The sequence below is a fragment of the Hyla sarda genome, chromosome 1 (genome assembly GCF_029499605.1).
Source record: "Hyla sarda isolate aHylSar1 chromosome 1, aHylSar1.hap1, whole genome shotgun sequence".
NCBI lineage: Eukaryota > Metazoa > Chordata > Amphibia > Anura > Hylidae > Hyla > Hyla sarda.
Window position 1 is genome coordinate 244,485,200 of NC_079189.1, and position 25,444 is coordinate 244,510,643.

The 25,444-nt window shown below is 46.7% G+C and overlaps 1 protein-coding gene across 4 annotated transcripts in view; it reads left to right on the forward strand.

The window, feature by feature from the left end:
• The window catches only part of CERS4 (ceramide synthase 4), a 324,796-nt gene that overhangs the window by 1,850 nt on the left and 297,502 nt on the right, over positions 1 to 25,444 (forward strand). The window contains exon 2 of one of the 4 annotated variants that reach the window (XM_056569864.1): positions 6,435 to 6,529. The exons of 2 other annotated variants lie outside the window; for them this stretch is intronic. The gene's annotated coding sequence lies outside the window, so the exon portion shown is untranslated. Of the gene's footprint in view, positions 1 to 6,434; positions 6,530 to 25,211; positions 25,232 to 25,444 lie in introns of those variants that run through there. One more of the 4 variants, XM_056569866.1, reaches the window with a different exon arrangement.

Below are 25,444 nucleotides of genomic sequence, written 5' to 3' on the forward strand. Positions count from 1 at the left end.
TCCGCATGAATTTTGCACAAATTCCGCATTTTTCGCAGAAAATCAAAGACATATTTTTGCAGAATGCAGAATTTTAGCTGCTGAACATCCACAGCAAAAATTCTGCTGTCTGAATGGGACTGCGGAATCCCATTAAAGTGTATTGGCATTAAAATCATGCGGACTTACACTACGTATGCTACCTTGACATAGATGTATATTGTGGTAGATATAATGTTCCTGGTGGGTCAGTTTTATGACATATTCCACAAGCGGGAAGCTATTTTCTAGTGTGAATCTACCCTAGGGAATCCAGTGTAATGTACTGAATGTGCTTCTACTGACTACCATCAGACTTGTCTATAGAAATGTAGCCCCACCTGATCGCATACGGCCATTTGCTCCTGTCCAGGTAACTGAGACAATCCCATAGACTTACATTGTAAATTTGTCTCCGTGACGTGGCAGAGTCGGAAGAGAACAACCTTACGGTATGTTCACACTGAGGAATTGGGGCGGAAATCACGCTGAAGATTTCCACCCCAAAATACAGTTTTTTTAACGCTCAGAATTAGCAGCGATTTCGCGCGGAATTCACGTGGAATTCCACGCGGAAAATCAAGGTTTCATGTCGAGGAGGAGTATCAAGTATATATTTTTTTTAATGCAGAAATTCCGCGTGGAAATGATTCTGACTGAAAAAAAAAATAACATTGATCTCTATGGGAGAACAACGCTTATTCCGCCTAAAATAAAGAACATGTTCTTTCTTCATGCAGAACAGACTTCCTCGCAGAATTCTGCTTGAGGAAATTCCTCAGTGTGAACTGAGGGGCAGAAATTCTGTACAACTCTATGGGGGTTTTCACTGCTGAATGATTTGGAGAGGAAAAAGCGAGCAGATTACTCATGGAAATTCCTCTTCAATTCCTCAGTGTGAACATACCCTTAGCCTGCTTTTTTCTTGGCTTGTTCTAGTGTTCAGGCACTGACCTTTCAAAACTTTTGAAATGTCTTAACAATGTGTCAAAAGTTTTTTTTTTTTTTTTTTAACTCTTTTAATTGTGCATTTCATTTAATTTATTGTGGTTTCACTTTTTCCTCCATGCCTTATAAGAGCCATAACTCTTTGAAATGTTCACCTACAGAAGAACTCCGGTAATTAAAGGGGTACTCCGGAGAAAAACTTTTTTCTTTTAAATCAACTGGTGGCAGAAAGTTAAACATATTTGTAAATTACTTCTATTAAAAAAATCTTAATCCTTCCTGTACTTATTAGCTGCTGAATACTACAGAGGAAATTCTTTTCTTTTTGGAATGCTCTCTGATGACATCACGAGCACAGTTCTCTCTGCTGACATTATAATAATAATAACGCTTTATTTATTGTTGTCCTTAGTGGGATTTGAACCCAAGTCCCCAGCACTACAAGGCAGAAGTGCTAACCACAGCACCACCATGCTGCCCTTAGCATACATCTGCTATGCATGGTTGCTAAAATGGACAGAGATGTCAGCAGAGAGCACTGTGCTCGTGATGTCATCAGTGTTCCAAAAAGAAAGGAATTTCCTCTGTAGCCTTCAGCAGCTAATAAGTACTGGAAGGATTAAGATTTTTTAATAGAAGTAATTTACAAATATGTTTAAATTTCTGCCACCAGTTGATTTAAAAGAAGAAAGGTTTTCACCGGAGTACCCCTTTAACCCCTTAAGGACTCAGGGTTTTTCCGTTTTTGCACTTTTGTTTTTTTCTCCTTACCTTTTAAAAATCATAACCCTTTCAATTTTCCACCTAAAAATCCATATTATGGCTTATTTTTTGCGTCGCCAATTCTACTTTGCAGTGACATTAGTCATTTTACCCAAAAATGCACGGCGAAACGGAAAAAAAAATCATTGTGCAACAAAATCGAAAAAAAAAACGCCATTTTGTAACTTTTGGGGGCTTCCGTTTCTACGCAGTGCATATTTCGGTAAAAATTACACCTTATCATTATTCTGTAGGTCCATACGGTTAAAATGATACCCTACTTATATAGGTTTGATTTTGTCGCACTTCTGGAAAAAATCATAACTACATGCAGGAAAATTTATACGTTTAAAAATGTCATCTTCTGACCCCTATAACTTTTTTATTTTTCCACGTACAGGGCGGTATGAGGACTCATTTTTTGCGCCGTGATCTGAAGTTTTTATTGGTATGATTTTTGTTTTGATCGGACTTTTTGATCACTTTTTATTCATTTTTTTAATGGTATAAAAAGTGACCAAAATACGCTTTTTTGGACGTTGGAATTTTTTTGCGCGTACGCCATTGACCGTGCGGTTTAATTAATGATATATTTTTATAGTTCGGACATTTACGCACACGGCGATACCACATATGTTTATTTATTTATTTTTTTACACTGTTTTATTTTTTTTATGGGAAAAGGGGGGTGATTCAAACTTTTATTAGGGAAGGGGTTAAATGACCTTTATTAACACTTTTTTTTAACATTTTTTTTGCAGTGTTATAGGTCCCATAGGGACCTATAACACTGCACACACTGATCTCTCATGCTGATCACAGGCGTGTATTAACACGCCTGTGATCAGCATTATCGGCGCTTGACTGCTCCTGCCTGGATCTCAGGCACGGAGCAGTCATTCGTCGATCGGACACCGAGGAGGCAGGTAAGGGCCCTCCCGGTGTCCGATCAGCTGTTCGGGACGCCGCGATTTCACTGCGGCGGTCCCGAACAGCCCGACTGAGCAGCCGGGATACTTTCAGTTTCACTTTAGAAGCGGCGGTCAGCTTTGACCGCCGCTTCTAAAGGGTTAATACCGCACATCGCCGCGATCGGCGATGTGTGGTATTAGCCGCGGGTCCCGGCCGTTGATGAGCGCCGGGACCGAAGCGATATGATGCAGGATCGCGGCGCGATCCCGCTTCATATCGCGGGAGCCGGCGCAGGACGTAAATATACGTCCTGCGTCGTTAAGGGGTTAAAGGGGTACTCCACCCCTAGACATCTTATCCCCTATCCAAAGGATAGAGGATAAGATGTCTGATGGCGGGGTCCCGCCGCTGGGGACCCCCGCATTCTACCATGCGGCACCCACCTGCCACCCACAGCTGTCACGCCCCCTCCCATAGACTTGCATTGAGGGGGCGGGTGTGACGTCACACGGTGAGCAGAGTCGTGACATCACGATCTTCCGTTCGTGGTCTGGATGGTATTAGCCTGAGGGCCTCCAGCGGTTCCGGAAGCCGTTACAGGTGGGTGCCGCATGGTAGAATGCGGGGGTCCCCAGCAGCGGGACCCCCGCTATCAGACATCTTATCCCCTATCCTTTGGATAGGTGATAAGATGTCTAGGGTTGGAGTAACCCTTTAACTAACTGTTCGCTGGGGAGTCTGACCATTGAGACCCCCTGCGATCTCCTGCCCATCGTCCCAGTACAGTGCAGTACTGACCACCGCAGGGAGTGGTCACGCCCCCTCCATGCATCTCTATAGATGAACAGGAGATACATGAGTGCTTGGTCGGACCTAACACGATCAGTCTTTTATCCCCTATCCTGTAGATAGTTAAGTAGTAGCTTTTGTTTTCGTGACCAATTGTACTTTGTAATGATACCTTTTATTTTACCATGAAATCTATGGCTCAACCAAAAATACGAATTCCACCTATCGAGGGAGTAATGTATATACCCTTGCACATAAATTAATATAAACGCCCTTAAATGATAATTAATATTATACATTCACTATCATAATCATTAATAAGGCCTAGATGTATAAAACTAAACTTTATTTAGATCACAGATAAATTTAGACATAAATAAATATAAAGACATAAATAAATCTCAGTAACAGTACAGCATTGTGTCTTTTGACCTGATGAAAGTCACAAATCACAGATGTAGTAGGGGAGGGGTAAAGGGTACAGGTGAGCCCCTACTCAATAGAGAGCCCTTCCTAGTCTAAACCCTTGCCCTCACTAATCAATAAGTGTGGACAGGGATAGGGTGATATAAACATTCCTTTACAGATAAGTCATAAACGAAAAAGATTTATATGGCATCTCGTGCTCCCTTTCCAACGCGTTTCTCCCTTAGCAAATAACTAGGGTTCATCAGGGAATGGAGGAGAAAAAATATCATATAAATATATAAAGTGTTGCAGATGGTGTACTGCAGTAGAGTAAAATCACATGATACTAAGGCACAGCTCAGTGAGTCAAAACTGCAAAAAATAATAACAGTCGGATGTAGGAGCTGAATTCATTCAATATGTGTACGTAGGTAGGTCCATTATATTATGTATGAAAACGGCCCATTCCAGGATAGTACCAAGTTAAGGCAGGTAAAGCTCTGTATAAGCCTCACAATGGAACAGCAAGATAGCGAGGTGATCCCAGTGTTGTTCAGATAGGGCTATATTGATAGGGTTTAAATGACCCCAGAGGCAAGTTCAGTTCAAGACCTGGACTCACACTTAGAAAATGATACACTCCTGTAAGTTTAACGTTGTTGGCCCATCCTGGTAAAGATAGAAGCACTTCCCTTTCATATAAAGTCATATCTGATAAAGTCAGATAGATGACAGCGATGGGAGGAGGTGAGACTATACGTCCCCGTTTTGCGACCCAATGGTCTTCCCGGATCTGACAGCTCAGACGCGTGGACCCATTTATTTAATTTGTGGGAAAATTAAAAAGAAAACCGCAATTTTTCAACTTTTTGGAGGATTTCATTTTTACACAGTGCACTTTACGGTAAAAATGGCATGTTCTATATATTTTGTGGATCAATACGATTAAAATGATACCCATGTTAATTCGCTTTACTATTATTGTACCAATAAAAAAAAAATCTCAAGTTTTTTAAACAAAATTTGTATGTTTTAGGTTGCCCTATTATGACCCCTATAGCTTTAAAAAATTTTCGTATACGGGGCTGTATGAGGGCTCATTTTTTGCGCCAGGATCTGTAGTTTTTATTGGTACTACTTTTACGTATATGTAACTTTTTGATCACTTTTTATAAAATTTTTCTGGGATGTGATGTAACCAAAATGCAGCAATTAAAAAAAAAAATTAAATTTACGCCCTTCACCGCACTGGATCATTAACATTATATTTTAATAGTTCGGACATTTACGCACGCGGCAATACCACATATGATAATTAATTTATTTTTTTACACTTTTTTTTGTAAAAAGGGAAAAGGGGGATTTAAATTTTTATTGGGTGGTGGTATTAATCACAATTTTTTTAAAAACTTTTTTTCTACTTTTATTACACTGATATAGTCCCCATAGGGGACTATTTATAGCAATCACTTGATTGCTAATACTGTTCAGTGCTATGCATAGGCATAGCACTGAACAGCATTATCGGCTATCTACTGCTTTGGTCTGCTCGATTGCAGACCAGAGGAGAAGACCCCAAGATGACGGCAGGACGCAGATGAGGAGACCTCCGCCCGCTATCTTGGGTGAATTGGAGCCCCGCTGCAGCATCGCCGGCGATCCGATCGCCCGTTCAAAGCGCCGCACTGCCTCAGATGACGTGATCAGTATTGATTACGTCATCTGAGGGGTTAATGGTGGACATCAGCGCGACCGCTGATGTCCGCCATTACCGGCAGGTCCCTGGCTAGTAAAAAGCAGCCATGACCCTCCGCGCATGATGCAAGCACCATGTGGTGCTCGCGTCATGTATAGCAGGTAAATGTACGTCCTGGTGGGTTAAGTACCACTGCGCCAGGACTTACATTTATGCCCAAAGATTTTAAGGGGTTAGAGGGGTACTCCGATAGAAAATAATTTTTTTTTTTTTAAAGGAGATGTCCGGTGCAGACTTTTCCTATTCCATCCTGCCCTGGATGCAAAATAAGAGAAAACAAACTTTCACTTACCTTCCTATGTTCCCCCCCGGAGCTCCACAACAGCTGATCGGTTGGCAGGGCTGTCTACTTCCTACTAGGGCTGGGCGGTATGACCAAATATGTGTATCACAATATTTTTGTAACTTATGGCGGTTCCACAGTATATAATGATATTTCTTCCCCCCCCCCCCCCCCCCCCCAAAAAAAAAAAAATGATTATCAGCCCAGCGCTGCGCTGTCCCCATCGGGACAAAATAGACAAGATAGACAACATAAACTTTAACGCACGTTCCTACGGCGGCCTCACGCTCTTCCTGGGGACGGGAACGGCGGACAGCAATCAGCCTATCTACCAGGCCGCAGCAATGTTTCCGCCTCTGGCCTGTGATAGGCTGAGCCCACTGTCATGTAAGAAGCCGGCTTCTTACATGACACGTGCGCTCAACCTATCACCGGCCGAGGTGGTACTTCGCTGCGGCTGGTGATAGACTGATTGCTGTCCGACGTTCCCGTCCCCAGGAAGAGCGTGAGGCCGCCGTAGGAACGTGCGTTAAAGTTTATTTTGTCTATCTTTTGCAGCCCGGGCATAGGGATACAGCGTACAGTATAGAGTGTCAGCACCGGCGGCCCGCAACAAACAAGAGGACGAGGAGGGCAGCGCTTGCGGGTGATATGTGAGTATTTACCCCGATGGGGACAGCGCAGCGCTGGGCTGATAATTACAGTGGGGTTCAAAAGTTTGTGCACCCCAGATAAAAATTTGTATTAATGTGCATAAAGAAGCCAAGGAAAGATGGAAAAATCTCCCAAAGGCATCAAATTACAGATTAGAAATTTTTACCTGGGGTGCCCAAACTTTTGATCCCCACTGTAATTGGGGGCGGGGGGGGGGGGGGGGCAGAGCGCAGATAACACTGATCAGTGCTGTACAATAATACAGCATTGAACAGTGTTAGCAATCCAGTAATTGCATGTTTAGTCACCTATGTGTAAAAAATTATTAAAATAATAATTAGGGATGCACCGATATATCGGCGGCCGATACATATCGGCCGAAAATAGCTTTTTCGGGGAAATGCCGAAACAACTAAAAATGTGCCGATAATGACCACCTCCCCTGCCCGCCCACAGCACAAGTTGCAAACACTGCCAGTGGCAGAGGCACTCGTGGGCGGTGCAGGGGGGGCCGGCCGTAACATCTGGGGGGTGGGGGAGGGGGGGGCGCGCTCTCCGGGATAGGAATACTTCTTTTTATGTGCCCGGGCCGGTGTGAGGTGGTTTTTTGTGCCCCCGTAGATCCATGCGTCCGCTCCTCCCCCAGCTCTCCGAACATTTCCGAAGCTAGAGCTGGGGCAAGGGGAGGAAGGAGGTACACGCCCCCTCCCTGAGCTCGGCTGGACGCAGATCTCCACGGCACGCCCCCTCCCTGAGGACATAGATCTCCATGGCAGGTCCCCTCCCTCATCTCCCCGAGTATAGGACGTAAATCTCCACGGCAGGTCCCCTCCCCCATCTCCCCTCCCTGAGGACATAGAGCAGTGCTCCCAATGAGCTCTATGTGTAAAAGGGGGACATACTGTACGGGCTCTTTAGCCCGTGCAGTATGTCCTCCTTTAGCCCGTGCAGTATGTCCCCCTTTAGCCCATGCAGTATGTACCCCTTTACACATAGAGCTCATTGGGAGCACTGCTCTACGTCCTCAGGGAGGGGAGATGAGGGAGGGGACCTGCCGTGGAGATTTACGTCCTCAGGGAGGGGGGCGTGCCGTAGAGATCTGCGTCCAGCCGAGCTCAGAGAGGGGGAGATGAGGGAGGGGGCGTGAACTTCTTTCTCCCCTTGCTCTGCCCTCCCCCAGTTCTAGCTTCGGAAATGATCGGAGAGCTGGGGGAGGAGCGGAGGCATGGATCTACGGGGGGCGCAAAAAACCACCTCACACCGGCTCCCGTGTGCAGCTCCGACCAGAGCATATAAAACCTAATACTGTATACTAAAAACCAGGGGGCCTCCAGCTGTTGTGAAAACTACAACTCCCAGCATGCCAGGACCGGCAAAGTCTGTCCGGACATGCTGGGAGTTGTAGTTTCACAACAGCTGGAGGCCCCCTGGTTTTTAGTATACAGTATTAGGTTTTATATGCTCTGGCCGGGCCCCCGCCTGCAGTCACACACGGGAGCCGGCCCGGGCACATAAAAAGAAGTCACTGACGTCCCGTGCGTAAAACCATAGAGACGCAGGAGGACCGCAGGATCGTCGCAGGAGAACGCACGCCGCGGCCGGGGCCTGGTAAGTGACCGCGTCATCTTGTTCAGTGTTCCGGTCACCCGCTCCCCCGGTCCCGGCACCTACTGCTATGGTCCATAGGCCATAGCAGTAGATGTGACCCCGGGCCGGAGGAGCGGTGACCGGAACACTGTGGGGGCAGCAGTACAGACATACAGCCTCCAGCCATACACTGTATATGGCTGGAAGCTGTATGTCTGTGGGGTGGGGGGAAGCTGCCTACTATTGTGGGGGAGCTGCTGACCTAATGTGGGGGGGAGCTGCCTAATATTGTTGGGGGGCAGCTGCCTACAAATGGGGGGGCTGCCTAATATTGTTGGGGGGCAGCTGCCTACAAATGGGGGGGGGAAGCTGCCTAATATTGTTGGGGGGCAGCTGCCTACAAATGGGGGGGGGGGAAGTTGCCTAATATTGTTGGGGGGGAGCTGCCTAATATTGTTGGGGGGGAGATGCCTAATATTGTTGGGGGGGGGAGCTGCCTACAAATGTGGGGGAGCTGCCTAATATTGCTGGGGGGGAGCTGCCTAATATTGTGGGGGGAGCTGCCTAATATTGTTGGGAGGAGCTGCCAAATATTGTTGGGGGGGAGCTGCCTAATATTGTGAGGGGGGGGAGCTGCCTAATATTGTGGGGGAGCTGCCTAATATTGTGGGGGAGCTGCCTAATATTGTGGGGGGGAGCTGCCTAATATTGTGGCGGGAGCTGCCTAATATTGTTGGGGGGAGCTGCCTAATATTGTTGGGGGGGAGCTGCCTAATATTGTGGGGGGGGGGAGCTGCCTACAAATGTGGGGGGAGCTGCCTAATATTGTTGGGGGGAGCTGCCTAATATTGCTGGGGGGAGCTGCCTAATATTTTTTGGGGAGCTGCCTAATATTGTGGGGGAACAGCCTAATATTGTGGGGGAACTGATGACCTAATGTGGGGGGGAGCTGCCTAATATTGTTGGGGGGAGCTGCCTAATATTGTGGGGGAAATGCTGACCTAATGTGGGGGAGCTGCCTACTATTGTGGGGGAGCTGCCTACTATTGTGGGGGAGCTGCCTATTAATGTGGGGGAACTCCCGACCTAATGTGGGGGAGCTGGCAATCTAATGTGGGGGAATCTAATGAGCGGAGCGCTGCATTTTACCAGAAGACGGGGAGAAGTCATTTTCGGTATCGGTTTCGGCCGGACATTTTTTTTTATTTCGGTTTCGGTTCTGAAATTTCCATTTCGGTGCACCTCTAATAATAATAATAATAATAATAAATACGTTTAAATCACCCCCTCCCCTTTTTCCATTTTCTAAATAAAATAATGTAAACAAAAATAAAGGTAAATGTGTGGTATTGCCAAATGCGGAAATGTCCGAACTAGTAAAGTATAATAGTAAAGTACAGGGGTGTGGAAATTTAAAAAAAAACTACTTGTCCAAGGGACTAAAGCGGAACACAATCTACTTGTCCCTCAAGAAAATCCACTTGTCCTGGTAGATAAAATAATTTTCACCAAAATAGTCTGATCCCCCCCACTAGACCACCAGGGATGGATATAAGATCCTTTAGACACTGCTGACAGCGGTGATCTAATGGTTTAATAGGTGATCGCAGCATGCCGGGATATTAGCGGGGGAGAGCTGTAGATCCTCTTACCCCCCAGACAAGCCCAGAAAAGTCTAGATGTAACTTTTTGATCACCTTATAAAAAATTTCTCATATGAAGTGACCAAAAATGAGCAATTCTGGACAATTCTTTACATTTACACCGTTCACCGTACGGTTTAATTAACATTATATTTTAATAGTCTGGACATTTCCACATGCAACGATACCACTTATGTTTATTTTTATTTAAAGAAAATTGGAAACTTTTATTAGGAAAGGGGCTTATTCACATATATAGCACTTTTTAAAATATTTTTATCACTTTTTTTCAGTCTCAATAGGGACTTATGTGTTACTGGGGGGGGGGGGGGTTCTGCTTCTCCAGTTTATATGGTGCATTTTGTGTCAGAAAATGCTGGAAGTTGCATTTAGTTACTAGATAACTACAACACCCAGCATGCCCTGATACAGCCTATGGTGGTGTGGGTGTTGCAGCATGTTGCACTGTATAGTAGTACAGTTAAGGTTATTGTGTAACATGCTGGGAGTTGTAGTTTTGGTTTGTGTCAGCTGCAGAGCCATAGGATGTGTCAAGGAATACTGGAAATTACAGTTAGTAACTACAACACCCAGCATGCCCTGATGCAGCCTATAGCTCTGCAGCTGACCTGAACCAAAACTACAACTCCCAGCATGTTACACTTTATAGTTCTACAGTTTAGGTTATGGTCCAACATGCTGGGAGTTGTAGTTTTGGTTCGGGCGTGTTTGTGTGCATCCATGGGGCTCTTGGTCGTCGGGTGAGTATGAAGGGGCGGGATTCTGGGGGTGCAATTTAGTGCGGGGGCCACTAAAATAAATAAAATTAGATGGCACAACTGCCCTAATGCCCGACGTGACAGTCCGCTCCTATACAAAACATTCATGCATACACATCATACATGCACCAGCCACTGCCCCCATATCATACATACACACACCTGCCACTGCCCCCCCCACATCATACATTACATACACACATACACTCACACCATACATATACACACATCATACATACACTTGCCACGGCCCCCATATCATACATACACACACCTGCCACTGCCCCCCCCCACATCATACATTACATACACTCACACCATACATATACACACATCATACATACACTTGCCGCTGCCCCCATATCATACATACACACACCTGCCACTGCCCCCACACATACATACACACACCTGCCACTGATCCCGCCATGAGTGGACATCAGAGCTGTAGTCCCGGCCGGTGTGAGGTGAGATTTCCGTCCTCCCCCTCACCCCCCTGCTCTGTGTTTTCCCCGTGCAAACTAGCAACCTCCCCGTGGTGGATTAGGTCCTGTCTAGACAGAGCAGGGGAGAGGGAGAGGGAGGGGGAGAGGGAGGGGGGAGCAGTGTGCGGGGGAAGGAGCTGTCAACATCCTCTCTCTCCCCCTGCTGTGTCTTCTGAGCTCCGTCCTCCATCCTCCGGGAGGGGAGATAAGGGGGCTCTGCAGTCAGCTGGAGGCCGCCGCCCCCTCCATACACTCTGAGTGCCGGTGTGAGGTGTAGACTTCCATCGGCTCCTGCGCCTCACACCGGCATTAAAGAAAAATAAGGGGGAAGTCGGTCTGTCCCTGCTAGCCCGATACAGGGCTAAATCTATAAACAATTCACCTGCCCGGCGCCCAAAACTACTTGTCCCGGGCGTCGGGCTATAGGATTTCCACATCCCTGAAAGTATAATGTAAAGTATGGTGAAGAATTGCATTTTTGGGGTAACTTTTATATAACTTTTATATAACTTGAATAAATAGCAGTCAAAAAGTCCAATCAATACAAACAATGCTACAAAAAACTATAGATTACAGAGCAAAAAAATGAGGCCTCATACAGCCCCATATATGTAAAAATAAAAAAATTATAGGGGTGAGAAGAGGACAGTTTTCAGCAAACTAATTTTCTTACAATATTTAAACATATTTTTTAACTAGTAATAATAATGGTAATTTGTTCTGGGCGGTATACTGGTTCACACCAAATACCTAATTTTTTTTCCTGCACGATATGAATTTTTCCTACACCGCAATACCGGTTGGGCCCCCCACCCCTCGAATTAATGAATTATCAGCCGCAGCGCATTGTCCCCACATCGGGCAACTAATAATATGTGACCCGTGGGTGCTGTTCTGCTTCTCTCCCCCCCCCCCCCCTGCTGCTTCCTGGGGATGGAAACGTCACAGAGCCGTCAGCCTATCACCGGCCGCAGCGATGTCCCTTGGTCGTTGATAGGCTGAGCGCACTGTCATGTAAGGAGCCGGCCGGCTTCTTACATGACAGTGCGCTCAGCCTATCACCAGCCGAGGCGGGACATCGCTGCGCCCGGTGATAGGCTGACTGCTCTGTGACGTTCCCATCCCCAGGAAGCAGCAAGATCATCGGAGGGACCGTAGGAAGGTGAGTTAAAGTTTATTTTGTTTATTGCTGAAGCCCGGGCACAGGATAGTACAATACAGCGCTGTGCTGATAAACCGGGGGGAGAGAAGCAGAACAGCGCCCACGGGTCACATATGATTAGTCCCCAGAAAGCAGCATGAGGCTCGCATCGCTGTACCGTGAGGACGGTAACGGGGGAACTCAGGAAGGCGAGTTAAAGTTTATTTTATTTATTTTTGCAGCCCGGGCACAGGCTAGTACAGTGCAGCGCAGTGGCTATCAATTATCGGGGGGGGGGGAGGGTGGAGATGCAGCGCTCGCGGGTCACATATGATTAGTCAGCGCAGCGCTGGGCTGATAAACCAGGGCGCGGGGGGGTCGGAGGAGAGAAGCAGTGCCCACGGGTCACATGATGATGGGGGGGGGGGGTAAATACCGTTAAATAGCGTGGAACAGCCATAATTTACAAAAATACCGTGATACACATTTTTGGTCATATTGCTCAGCTCTAATAGTAATAAAAGAAAACTTATATAAATTGGGTATTGTAATCGTATGGACCTAAAGAATAAATATAACTTGATAACTCTATTGTAAAGTGCACTGCGTAGAAACTATACTCAATTTCGCCCCACACCCCAATGTCCGGCATTAACCCTAAAGATGCTACAATAAAAATTGATTGTGGCATCTAAAATGGGTAAAATACAGTTGCTCAGTGGAGCTGATCGGGACCACAGCGACAAAATTGTGGGGTCTCAATCAGCAAAGAGGATGGCCAGTGGGTCCCTACTTCCCTCTTTTCCATCTGATTAGCTCTCCTTGGAATTCCATTGAAAGAATGAAATGTTCATTCTTTTGGCGAGATCCAGATTACACAAATTTCGCCTCAGAATTTACACAGTGTGACCAGGTTAGCAGAAATCCTGTTAAAATTAGTGGTTGGTTCATGCAACGAAAAGTCTGCAAAATTTCAGGTATAAATTCTTCTTGGAAATTCCATAGTGTTAACGGGCTCTAACTCTGCCAAAAAATGTTAAATTAATAGACACATAATACCAGCATTATGAAAATAACTCAGATTTGTCAATATGCCTAAAACCCAAACTGCCTGGTTTTTATCAAGCTCTGGTAAAATGAAAGCTGTGTTTGGCAGATACATAGTTACAAAATATTTGCACAATTTTATGAAATAGGTTGTGTACTTACCACATGACATCATACCTTGTGCGACAATATGATACATCTTGTGTAATTGAAATTGACATAATGGAGAAATTGCAACATTGAAAAAAATGTGATGAAAAAATGCAGGGCAGGTCGCCTAGCCCAATGTACACATATAGCGAAACACCCAATACCAACCTGGTTGGCATTGCATTGCTCTCCTCCAGCCACCTCCTGACAGTCTTTCTTGGCTCCTGATGAATGCTTCCCTCACCCTTACTCAGATCTCCAGGACACACCCTCCGCTACCACTTTGGCTCCTCCCTGGCCGCAACCTTGTGCTTTCACTGGCGTTTGACAGGTCTTTGGAACAGTGGGCTGTGCAGACGAAAAATAAAATTTTTCATTTTCACGGACCACTGTTCAAAAAAATCTGTCAGACACCTGTGGGGTGTAAATACTCACTGCACCCCTGATTACATTCCATGAGGGGTGTAGTTTCCAAAATGGGGTCACATTTGGAGAGGTCCACTGTGACTGATCAATATATTAATACTTATATGCCATTGCTAATGCTGCAGAAAGATATTTGTTACCTACCCTTAACCTATATGTCATCTTGCTATTTGCTCGTAACTAAGATGAGGACCTTGGGATGAGGCCAGAAGATGTGAGATAAGAAGAGGATGGAAATTGGAAGGCAAAATATTTGAAGAGATATAGACTGTGCAGAAGGGCAGATATATCTGGAATTTTCTGTCAGAATAGAGGGATGGCAAAATCAGTGAACTACGTCCAAGAAAGAAATGAATGTTTAATATGCTTATATATACAGATGCAATACTCAAGTAACCAATCAAAATATAACATGATGATTTTGGCATGATAACTAACCTCCCCTTTTTGTGAAATGTAAAGACCAATGTTACTTGTAGTAAAGAGAACTCCTTGGGACAGCTCCTTAGCCAGTATGCTGAGAAGGAGATATATTCCAACATTTTGTCTGATGTTTATTTCTTGCGTCGACACTCAGCAGTATACAGCGGCAGTCACGCACATTTTAAGGCCTAACTAGCAGCCATCCTTGACATTTGGACCGCACTCCAGGGAAGAGCCAAGTCTGGTGGACCGACACCTCCGGCCGTCCAAGGCGATCCAGAACTTTCCAAATTAGGAGCCTAATCTCCACAAGAACACAGTAAGTCTGCTGATCTTTTTTTTTTTTTAATAAATCTGCAGCTTATATGTGTCCTTTGGGCAGTTTTTTGGGAGCCTGGGAGATGGTTTTTGTCGACCCTCTAGGACTAGCCCTAGTGACAGGGGATCTTCCCCCCCCGTGTGGTCTCAATTTCACAAAGGAGTTCTAGTCGCAGGTGACTGACTGCTGCTTAAATCTAAGTCCACAGTTTAGCAAATCGGGAGAAGTTGTGAGAGAACCAGTAAAATTTCCTTTTTGCCAACTTTAAAGGGGTACTCCACCCCTAGACATCTTATCCCCTATCCAAAAGATAGGGGATAAGATGTCTGATCGCGGGGATCCCGCCGCTGGGGCCCCCCCGCAATATAGCATGCAGCACCCACCTGTATCTGCTACTGGCAGCGCTGGGGGTTCTGGCTTCCGACCACTGGAGCGGAAGATCGTGATGTCACAACTCCGCCCCCGTGTGATGTCACGCTCCGCCCCTGCCGGAAGCAGATACAGGTAGGTGCTGCATGCTAAATTGCGGGGGTCCCCAGCGGCGGGACCCCCGCGATCAGACATCTTATCCCCTATTCTTTGGATAGGGGATAAGATATCTAGGGGTGGAGTACCCCTTTAACCCCTACAGGACCCATGACGTAACGTTGCGTCCCGACACCCTGGGTCTTAAGGACCAAGGACGTACAGTTACGTCATGGGCAGTTCTGGTCCCCGCCGTGCGCCGGGCGGGGATCGGACCGGGATGCCTGCTGAAATCATTCAGCAGGCATCCCGTGAAAATGGCCAGGGGGGTCATCAGACCCCCCCATGTCGGCGATCGCGGCAAATCGCAAGTGAATTCACACTTGCGATTTGCGCAATTCCGGGTCATTACGGGTCTATAGTGACCCAGAATGTAAAGGGGATCGCGGGGATCTAAGACACCCAGGATCCCCCTGAAGCGATAGGAGTGAGGTGGCACGGGTGCCACCCCTCCTATCCCTGCTATTGGTGGTCTAGACGCGACCACCAATAGCAGATCGGGGGCGGGGGTGGTTAACTTTCGTTTTCCCCGTCCTGCCCTCCCACAATAGGCGGGGCAGGACGGGGAAACGACGGGGAGCGGCGCCGAAGATCCACTTACCGATCCGGGCGGGCGACGGAGATCCGCGGGCGGCGATGACGTGCGACTGGATCCGACGGAAGCTGGTGGGTTGCCTAGCAACATCTGGAGGGTACAGTTTGAGACCATTATACAGTGGTCTCTAACTGTAGCCCTCCAGATGTTGCAAAACTACAACTCCCAGCATGCCCAGACAGTTTTGCAACAGCTGGACGGCTACAGTTTGAGACCACTATATAGTGGTCCCTAAACTGTAGCCCTCCAAATCTTACATGCTTGCATCCTAGCATGCCCAAACAACTGTTTGCTGTCAGGGCATGCTGGGAATTGTAGTTTTGCAACAGCTTTGCAGTGTTCTCTAAAACTGTAGCCCTCCAGATGTTGCAAAACTGCAAATCCCAGCATGTCCAAACAGCAATCAGCTGTCTCGGCATGCTGGGAGTTGTAGTTGTGTACCTCCAGCTATTGCATAACTACATCTCCCAGCATGCACTTCGGCGATCAGTACATGCTGGGAGTTGTAGTTTTGCAACAGCTGGAGGCAGACTGGTTGGAAAATACTGAGTTAGGTAACAGAAGGTCCAAGAAGGTCCTAACTGAAGGTTTTCCAACCAGTGTGTCTCCAGCTGTTGCAAAAGTACAACTTCCAGCATGCACGGTCTGTCAGTACATGCTGGGAGCTGTAGTTTTGAAACAGCTGGAGGTGTACAGGGTACATTCACACAGGCAGGTTTACAGTAAGTTTCCTGCTTCAAGTTTGGGCTGCGGCAAATTTTTCGCCACAGCTCAAATTCCTAGCGGGAAACTCACCGTAACACGCCAGTGCGAATGTACCCTAAAAGCACTACACTAACACATAATAAAGAGTAAAACACTACATATACACCCCTTACACTGTCTCCCCCCTCCCCCCCAATAAAAATTAAAACTGTATAGTATGGCAGTGTTTCCAAAACGGAGCCTCCAGCTGTTGCAAAACAACAACTCCCAGCATTTCCGGACAGCCACTGACTGTCCAGGCATGCTGGGAATTTAGCAACAGCTGGAGGCACCCTGCTTGGGAATCACTGGCGTAGAATACCCCTATGTCCACCCTATGCGATCCCTAATTTAGTCCTCAAATGCACATGGAGCTCTCTCACTTCGGAGCCCTGTCGTATTTCAAGGAAACAGTTTAGGGCCACATATGGGGTATCTCCGTACTCAGGAGAAATTGCACTACAAATTTTGGGGGCTTTTTCTCCTTTTACCCCTTATGAAAAGGAAAAGTTGGGGCTACACCAGCTTGTTAGTGTAAAAAAATAAAAAAATTTACACTAACATGCTGGTGTTGCCCTATACTTTTTATTTTCACAAGCGTTAAAAGGAAAAAAAGACCCCCAAAATTTGTAACGCAATTTCTCCTGAGTACAGAAATACCCCATATGTAGGCGTAAAATGCTCTGCGGGCGCACAACAAGGCTCAGGAGTGAGAGCGCACTATGTACATTTGAGGCCTAAATTGGTGAGTTGCACAGGGGTGGCTGATTTTACAGCGGTTCTGACATAAACGCAAAAAAAAAAATACCCACATGTGATCCCATTTTGGAAACTACACCCCTCACATAATGTAATAAGGGGTACAGTGAGCATTTACGCCCCACAGGTGTCTAACAGATTTTTGGAACAGTGGTCCGTGAAGATGAAAAACAAAATTTTTCATTTGCACATCCCACTGTTCCAAAGATCTGTCAAACGCCAGTGGGGTGTAAATACTCACTGCACCCCTTATTAATTTCTGTGAGGGGTATAGTTTCCAAAATAGGGTCACATGTGGGGGGGGGGTCCACTGTTCTGGCACCACGGGGGGGCTTTCTAAACGCACATGGCCCCTGACTTCCATTCCAAACAATTTTTTTCCCAAAAGCTCAATGGCGCTCCTCTTCTGAGCATTGTAGTGCGCCAGCAGAGCACTTGACGTCCACACATGGGGTATTTCCATACTCAGAAGAGATGAGGTTACAAATTTTGGGGGGTCTTTTCTGCTATTAACCCTTGCAAAAATTTGAAATTTGGGGGGAAGCACACATTTTAGTGAAAAAAATATATATTTTTTTTTACATATGCAAAAGTCGTGAAACCCCTGTGGGGTATTAAGGCTCACTTTATTCCTTGTTACATTCCTCAAGGGGTCTAGTTTCCAAAAAGGTATGCCATGTGTTTTTTTTTTTTTTTTTTTTTGCTGTTCTGGCACCATAGGGGCTTCCTAAATGCGACATGCCCCCCGAGCAAAATTTGCTCTCAAAAAGCCAAATATGACTCCTTCTCTTCTGAGCATTGTAGTTCGCCCGTAGTGCACTTCAGGTAAACTTATGGGGTACCTCCATACTCAGAAGAGATGGGGTTACAAATTTTGGGGGGTATTTTTTGCTTTTAACCCTTGCAAAAATGTGAAATTTGGGGGGAAACACACATTTTTGTGAAAAATATTTTTTTCGTGAAACACCTGTGGGGTATTAAGGCTCACTTAATTCCTTGTTACGTTCCTCAAGGGGTCTAGTTTCCAAAATGGTATGGCATGTGTTTTTTTTTTTGCTGTTCTGGCACCATAGGGGCTTCCTAAATGCAACATGCCCCCCAAAAACCATTTCAGAAAAACGTACTCTCCAAAATCCCCTTGTCGCTCCTTCGCTTCTGAGCCCTCTACTGCGCCCGCCGAACAATTTACATAGACATATGAGGTATGTGCTTACTCGAGAGAAATTGGTCTACAAGCATAAGTATAAATGTTCTCCTTTTACCCCTTGAAAAAATAAAAAAATTGGGTCTATAAGAACATGTGAGTGTAAAAAATGAAGATTGTGAATTTTCTCCTTCACTTTGCTGCTATTCCTGTGAAACGCCTAAAGGGTTAAAATGCTGACTGAATGTCATTATGAATACTTTAGGGGGTGCAGTTTTTATAATGGGGTCATTTGCGGGGTATTTCTAATATGAAGACCTTCAAATCCACTTCAAACCTGAACTGGTCCCTGAAAAATAGTGAGTTTGAAAATTTTGTGAAAAATTGGAAAATTGCTACTGAACTTTGAAGCCCTCTGGTGTCTTCCAAAAGTAAAAACACGTCAATTTTATGATGCAAACATAAAGTAGACATATTGTATATGTGAATCAAAACATTTTTTTATTTGGAATATCCATTTTCCTTACAAGCAGACAGCTTCAAAATTTTCACATTTTTCATCAAATTTTGGGATTTTTCACCAAGAAAGGATGCAAGTTACCTCAAAATTTTACCACTATGTTAAAGTAGAATATGTCACGAAAAAACAATCTCGGAATCAGAATGATAACTAAAAGCATTCCAGAGTTATTAATGTTTAAAGTGACAGTGGTCAGATGTGCAAAAAACTCTCTGGTCCTAAGGTGTAAAATGGCCTGGTCCTTAAGGGGTTAACATCAAAAATGCACTTCTTAATAAGATTGCTGTTTAATTTTTGAGCTTTAAGAAATCTGATCAACATTTTCGATTCGGAAAAACGTTTTGCTTGGATTTTGGTTTCTGATTGTTCTTGATCTACTTGATACGGTCAAGGGAATTAAAAGTGCTGTAGAATTAAAAGTGCTGTCCCTGATAACTTTTGTGTAAATATGTACTTCTTATAGCTTTTGTGCTGTATCAGAGTTAAAGCGAACTCTGATATCTTTTTATATTGTATCAGTCAAGTAACTTTTGTGTGTATCGTACTAGTTCAGTATCTGTATCAGAGGATAGCTTTTGTGGATATCGTGTGGATATCGTACTGCTGGTAGATTTTGTGTTGTATTAGAGTTATCTGATATCTTTTGTGTTCTACCAGTCCAGTATCTGTATCAGAGGATATCTTTTTTGTATTGTACTGCTGGTATATTTTGTGCTTTATCAGAGTAAAAGCTAACTCTGATCTCTCTTTTATTATACCAGTCCAGTATCTTTTTCTGTATCCCTAATAACTTTTTAGTGTACTCCTGACATTATGTATTAGCCAGTATCTCTTGTACCAGAAGATTAATATCAGGAGACAAATTTTGGTTGTACCTATACGCACCCTTTTGTTTGGTTCTGAGTACTAGGCAGACTGTGTTGTTAATCTGAGCGCTCCGGGCCCCCTGCTGGCCTCGGAGCGCTCACAGCGTGTGTCCCCAGGCAGCGCTCCGGCATCTCGGCATGTGCGTCCTCGATCTCTAGGGCACACGCGCGCCGGGACTCTTAGATTTAAAGGACCAGTGCACCACTGATTGGTGCCTGGCCCAAAGTGGTTATTAAGGGTTAAGGTTTGAGAGGCAGTGCTGGTTGGACTTAATTAGGCATTCACCTGTGCACTGCCTATAAATACCTTCTCCTCCCACAGCCTCCTGCCGGATCTTTGTTTGTGCCTTGTGAAAGTGTTCCCTGTTGTTCCAGTGTTACCCTGCCTGTTGCTGACCCGTTGCCCGTGACTACCGCCTTAGAACCTGTGCTGCCTGCCCTGACCATTGCTACATCTGACTACGCTTCTGCCTATCCCTCCTGTAACGCGTCTATCTCAGCAACCAGAGGAGTTGAGTCGCTACCGGGTGGAACGACCTGGGGATTACCGCCGCAGCAAGACCATCCCGCTTTGCGGAGGGCTCTGGTGAAAACCAGTAATCCCTTAGACTCCGTTACCCTGGTACGGCCCATGCCATCTCTCTTCTGGTCCAGTGGATCCACCTCCTGCCATCTGACCGAACCGTGACAGTAAGATCCGGCCATGGATTTCGCTGAGGTACCTGATCCTAAGGATCTGCCTATGGTCGTTGCCATGCAGGCCAGCCAGCTCCAGCAGATGTCCGCCATGTTGCAGCAGATCATCTCTACCCAGCAGCAGCCTACTCCACCACCTGTTCCTGCTCCTCTGCCAGTAACTGTTTCCAGAGTACTCCTGTCCCTGCCTGAGAAGTATGCTGGAGATCCGAAACAGTGCCGTGGTTTCCTTACCCAGTGTTCTCTGCACCTCGAGATGTCGGACGACTTTTTTCCTTCTGAGCGTGCTAAGGTGGCATTCATACTCTGTCTGCTCACCGGGAAGGCCCTGGCCTGGGCTACACCATTATGGGACCGCTCTGATCCTGCCACAACCTTCGTCCAGCGCTTCTGTCGGGAGTTTCAGAGTTTATTCGAGGAACCCGCCCAGGTATCCTCTGCAGAAACAGCTTTGCTAAATTTGACCCATGGAGGCGCTTCTGTGGGTGATTACACCATCCAATTCCGTACTCTCGCCTCAGAGTTGAATTGGAACAATGTAGAATGAATGTGCTACATTCAAGAAGGGACTAAGCAGTGAGATTAAGTATGTTCTAGCTGCACGTGAGATACCTTGTAACCTTGGTGACCTCATTCTCCTGGCCACAAGGATTGACAAGCGTTTCTCAGAGAGACAAGAGGAACTCCTTCAAGAAAGAGAGAAGGCTCGTACAGGACGCTATACTCGCTTATCTCCGGTTTTTCAGCATCCACTGCACCTCTTCTCTGGGCCTCCCGCCGTGGAAGCCATGCAAGTGGACCGGTCTCGCCTGACCTCACAAGAACGGAGTTGTCGCAGACTCGAAAATTTGTGTCTTTACTGCGCTAGTACCGAGCATTTCCTCAGAGACTGTCCTCCGCGTTCTGGGAAACGCACGTACCTAGTAAACGTAGGAGAGTCGTTGCTAGGTGTGGATTCTTCCTCTCCACGCCTGACGGTATCTGTGCAGCTTTCCGTGCCTGCCAAGTCTTCCTTCACTGCCACAGCCTTCTTGGATTCTGGATCTGCCAGCAATTTCATCCATGCCTCCTTGATAGACAAGCATCAAATTCCTGTGGTCCGTTTGTCCAAGCCTTTCTTCATCTCTACAGCCAATTGAGAGAGACTTACTACTACTGTCCAGTACCGCACTCCACCTCTACAGATGGACATTGGCTTTCTGCATACTGAAAGTTTGGAGTTCTTTGTCCTACCCTTTTGCTCCTCTGGACTCCTCCTTGGTTTACCCTGGCTTCAGCACCATTGTCCCGTCCTGTATTGGACCACCGGAGAAATCCAGAGTTGGGGGTCCTCTTGCTTCGGCCGCTGCCTCAAAACTGTACCCGTCAAGCAAGACCCTGTTGCCTCTGCGCCACCAGGCCTTCCAGAACCCTACCACAGTTTTGCCGATGTCTTTTGTAAGAAGCAAGCTGAAGTTCTTCCACCTCATAGACCCTATGATTGTCCGATTGATCTGATGCCAGGGACTACTCCTGCACGGGGTCGTATCTATCCACTCTCTCCACCAGAGACTCTTGCCATGTCGGAGTACATCCGAGAAAACCTGCAGAGGGGTTTCATAAGGAAGTCCTCTTCTCCAGCTGGAGCCGTTTTTTTCTTTGTTACTAAAAAGGACAGCTCCCTCCGCCCATGCATAGATTACAGAGGACTTAACAAGATCACAGTTAAGAACCGTTACCCTCTCCCCTTGATCTCTGAGCTCTTTGACCGTCTGCGTGGGCCAGAATCTTTACCAAGCTGGACCTCCGTGGAGCTCCGTGGAAGACCGCCTTTAACACACAGGATGGCCATTTTGAATACCTGGTGATGCCCTTCGGCCTCTGCAACGCACCTGCCGTGTTTCAAGAATTGGTCAATGACATTTTCAGAGATCTGCTTTACACCTGCGTGGTCGTTTGCCTTGACGACATTCTGATTTTCTCCTCAACCCTTGAGCAACACCGGGAACATGTACGCCAAGTCCTTTCACGCCTTCGAAGAAACCGCCTCTACGCAAAAATCGAGAAGTGCCTGTTCGAGCGGTCCAGTCTGCCCTTCCTGGGGTACATAATTTCCGCCCAAGGTTTACAGATGGACCCGGCTAAGCTCTCTGCAGTTCTGGACTGGCCACGCCCCTCTGGAATTCGTGCCATCCAAAGGTTTTTGGGTTTCGCTAACTATCATAGGCAATTCTTCCCTCATTTCTCCACCCTGGTCTCTCCCATAGTGGCCTTGACCAAGAAAGGTGCTAATCCCAAATTGTGGCCTCCTCAAGCAGAAGAAGCCTTCCAGTCCTTGAAAGCCGCTTTTGCCACCGCACCTGTACTTTCCAGACCGGACCCCACTAAGCCATTTTCTCTGGAAGTGGATGCCTCCTCTGTGGGTGCCGGAGCCGTGTTCACCCAGAAGCACCTAGAGGCAGGACCCTAACTTGCGTTTTTTTTCCCAAGATCTTCACACTAGCCGAGAGAAACGACTCGATTGGTGACAGGGAGTTGCTGGCCATCAAATTGTCTCTTGAGGAGTGGAGACATCTTCTCGAGGGATTCATCCATCCGGTGTCCATTTACACAGACCACAAAAATCTTGCCTATCTTCAGTCCGCACAGAGGCTCAATCCACGCCAGGCTCTTTGGTCCCTGTTCTTTGCTCGCTTCAATTTTGTGATCCATTTCCGTCCGGCAAGCAAGAACATCAGGGTAGATGCCCTCTCCTGCTCTTCTGATGTGATGGGTGACAAGACTACTCCCCAGCATATTATTCCACCTGAGCGCCTGATTGCTGTTGCTCCTGTGAACCTGCGCTCTCTTCCTCCTGGCAAGTCCTATGTGCCTCCTCGTCAGCGCCTTCAAATCCTCAAGTGGGTCACGCTTCCTTGTTTGCAGGTCACCCAGGAGTCCTGAAGACACTCCAGCTAATCGCCCAAAGATATTGGTGGCCTTCCGTGGAGAGGGATGTTTCGGACTACGTCCAAGCTTGTGCGGTCTGCGCACGGGACGAGTCGCCTCACCAGAAACCAGCTGGATTGCTCTTACCTCTTTCTGTTCCTGAGACCCCATGGTCCCACATCGCCATGGATTTCGTGACCGACCTTCCTCCTTCCCTTGGCATGACTCTCATTTGGGTGGTAGTGGACCGTTTTTCCAAGATGGCGCACTTCGTACCATTACCTGGGCTGCCCTCTGCGCCACTACTGGCTAAGCAATTCTTCAAGCACATTTTCCGTCTGCATGGTTTACCCACGCATATTGTTTCTGATCGAGGTGTGCAGTTTGTATCCAAATTCTGGAGGGCTCTTTGCAGTCAGCTCAAAGTGAAATTAGATTTCTCTTCCTCTCACCACCCCCAAACAAACGGTCAAGTGGAACGAGTGAATCAAGTCCTGGGAGATTATCTCCGACACTTTGTTTCTTCTCGCCAAGACAACTGGGCAGATCTCCTCCTGTGGGCAGAGTTCTCTTACAATTACAAGAATTCCACCGCTTCCAATAAATCTCCATTCTTTGTGGTCTACGGACGTCATCCTCTGCCCTTGTCTACCTCCTCAGCAGTTCCCACAGTTGATGAACTCATCCAGGACTTCTCCACCATTTGGCGTGAGACTCGTACTGCCCTTCTACAAGCCTCTGCCCGCATGAAGTCCCAAGCGGATTAAAAACGCAGAGCTCCTCCGCTTTTTTCCCATGGAGGCAGAGTGTGGCTCTCAGCCAAGTATGTTCGTTTTAGGGTCCCAAGCTACAAACTGGGTCCTCGCTGTCATATACCATGGCAAAATATATCCATGTTGCAGGGTGATTTTTGTCATTTGTAATATATGTCCATCGGTATGCACACTTTTAATCCAATTACCCTTGTCTGTGTTAGTTTAACATTTCAAAGAATCCCTCGTGTTTTGATCCAAACTGCCAGGAGACGACAGTCTAAGCTATGACTTCCAGTGGCCATTTGGGGGCGAGTAACATAACTGTGCTAATTAATGGACACTGCTTGCCTGGATGGTAAATTTGACGCCTTCACAGCCAAGCAGACTCCTAGGCCTCAGAGGTCCAGCACTGGAAGCATTTGCAGAGTTACCAGCAGAATCTGACCAGGACTATGATGCCATTAAGACTGCTCTGCAGAAACGGTACAACCTTACCCCTGAGATGTACCGAAAGAAATTCAGGACTTTGCAGAAGAAATCCACCGAGAGTTACACCGCTCTTGTGGGACACCTGACCACAGCATTTGGACAGTGGACCAGAGGGCTGGAGATTAACACCTTTGAAAGCCTGGTGGATCTAATCATCAAGGAGCAGTTTTTACAGCTGTGTCCGGCAGACGTACAGGAATGGCTGCTGGACCGGGAACCCAAAACAGCATTGGACGCTGGGGAAATGGCAGATTTCCACACCGCCAACCGAGCATCAACAGACCGGGTCAGAGGATTTACCAAAAGATGGAGGACCCCTGCACCACAACCACCCATCACCCAGCCTACTGTGCCTTCTTATGCACCAGCTTCTACGCCAAGGAGAGTGGGAGCCGATACCACTGCTATACCTGGGGATAACCGCAGATGTTATGTTTGCAATAAAGTTGGGCACATGAGTTCTACATGCCTGGAGAAAAGGAGACCTACACCATCTACCGTTGAGGGGCTTCCCTCAGGATTACCGCCTAGACCCTCCACTGGAGCTGGGCGTCCCTCAGGATTACCACCTTCTGTTGTTTTTTTCCCAAGCCAAGGGCAGTGCCAGTTTGAATAATATGCAACCAGTTACAGTAAACGGTCGGTTAACTGTCGGACTGCGAGACACTGGTGCAGATGTGACTCTTGTGTGGCCAGAGCTGGTGAGTTCTAAGGACTTTATTTCGGGACAGACTTTAGCAGTCGGAGGAATTGGAGGAGTACGTCCTGCAGCGCCAATGGCACGGGTGTATTTGGACTGGGGAGCGGGGAAGGGTCTCAGAGATATTGGGGTGGCTGATAACCTGCCTACAAATATATTACTAGGTACTGACTTGGGTAAATTGTTATCTCAGTATGTGCCAGATGATGATACC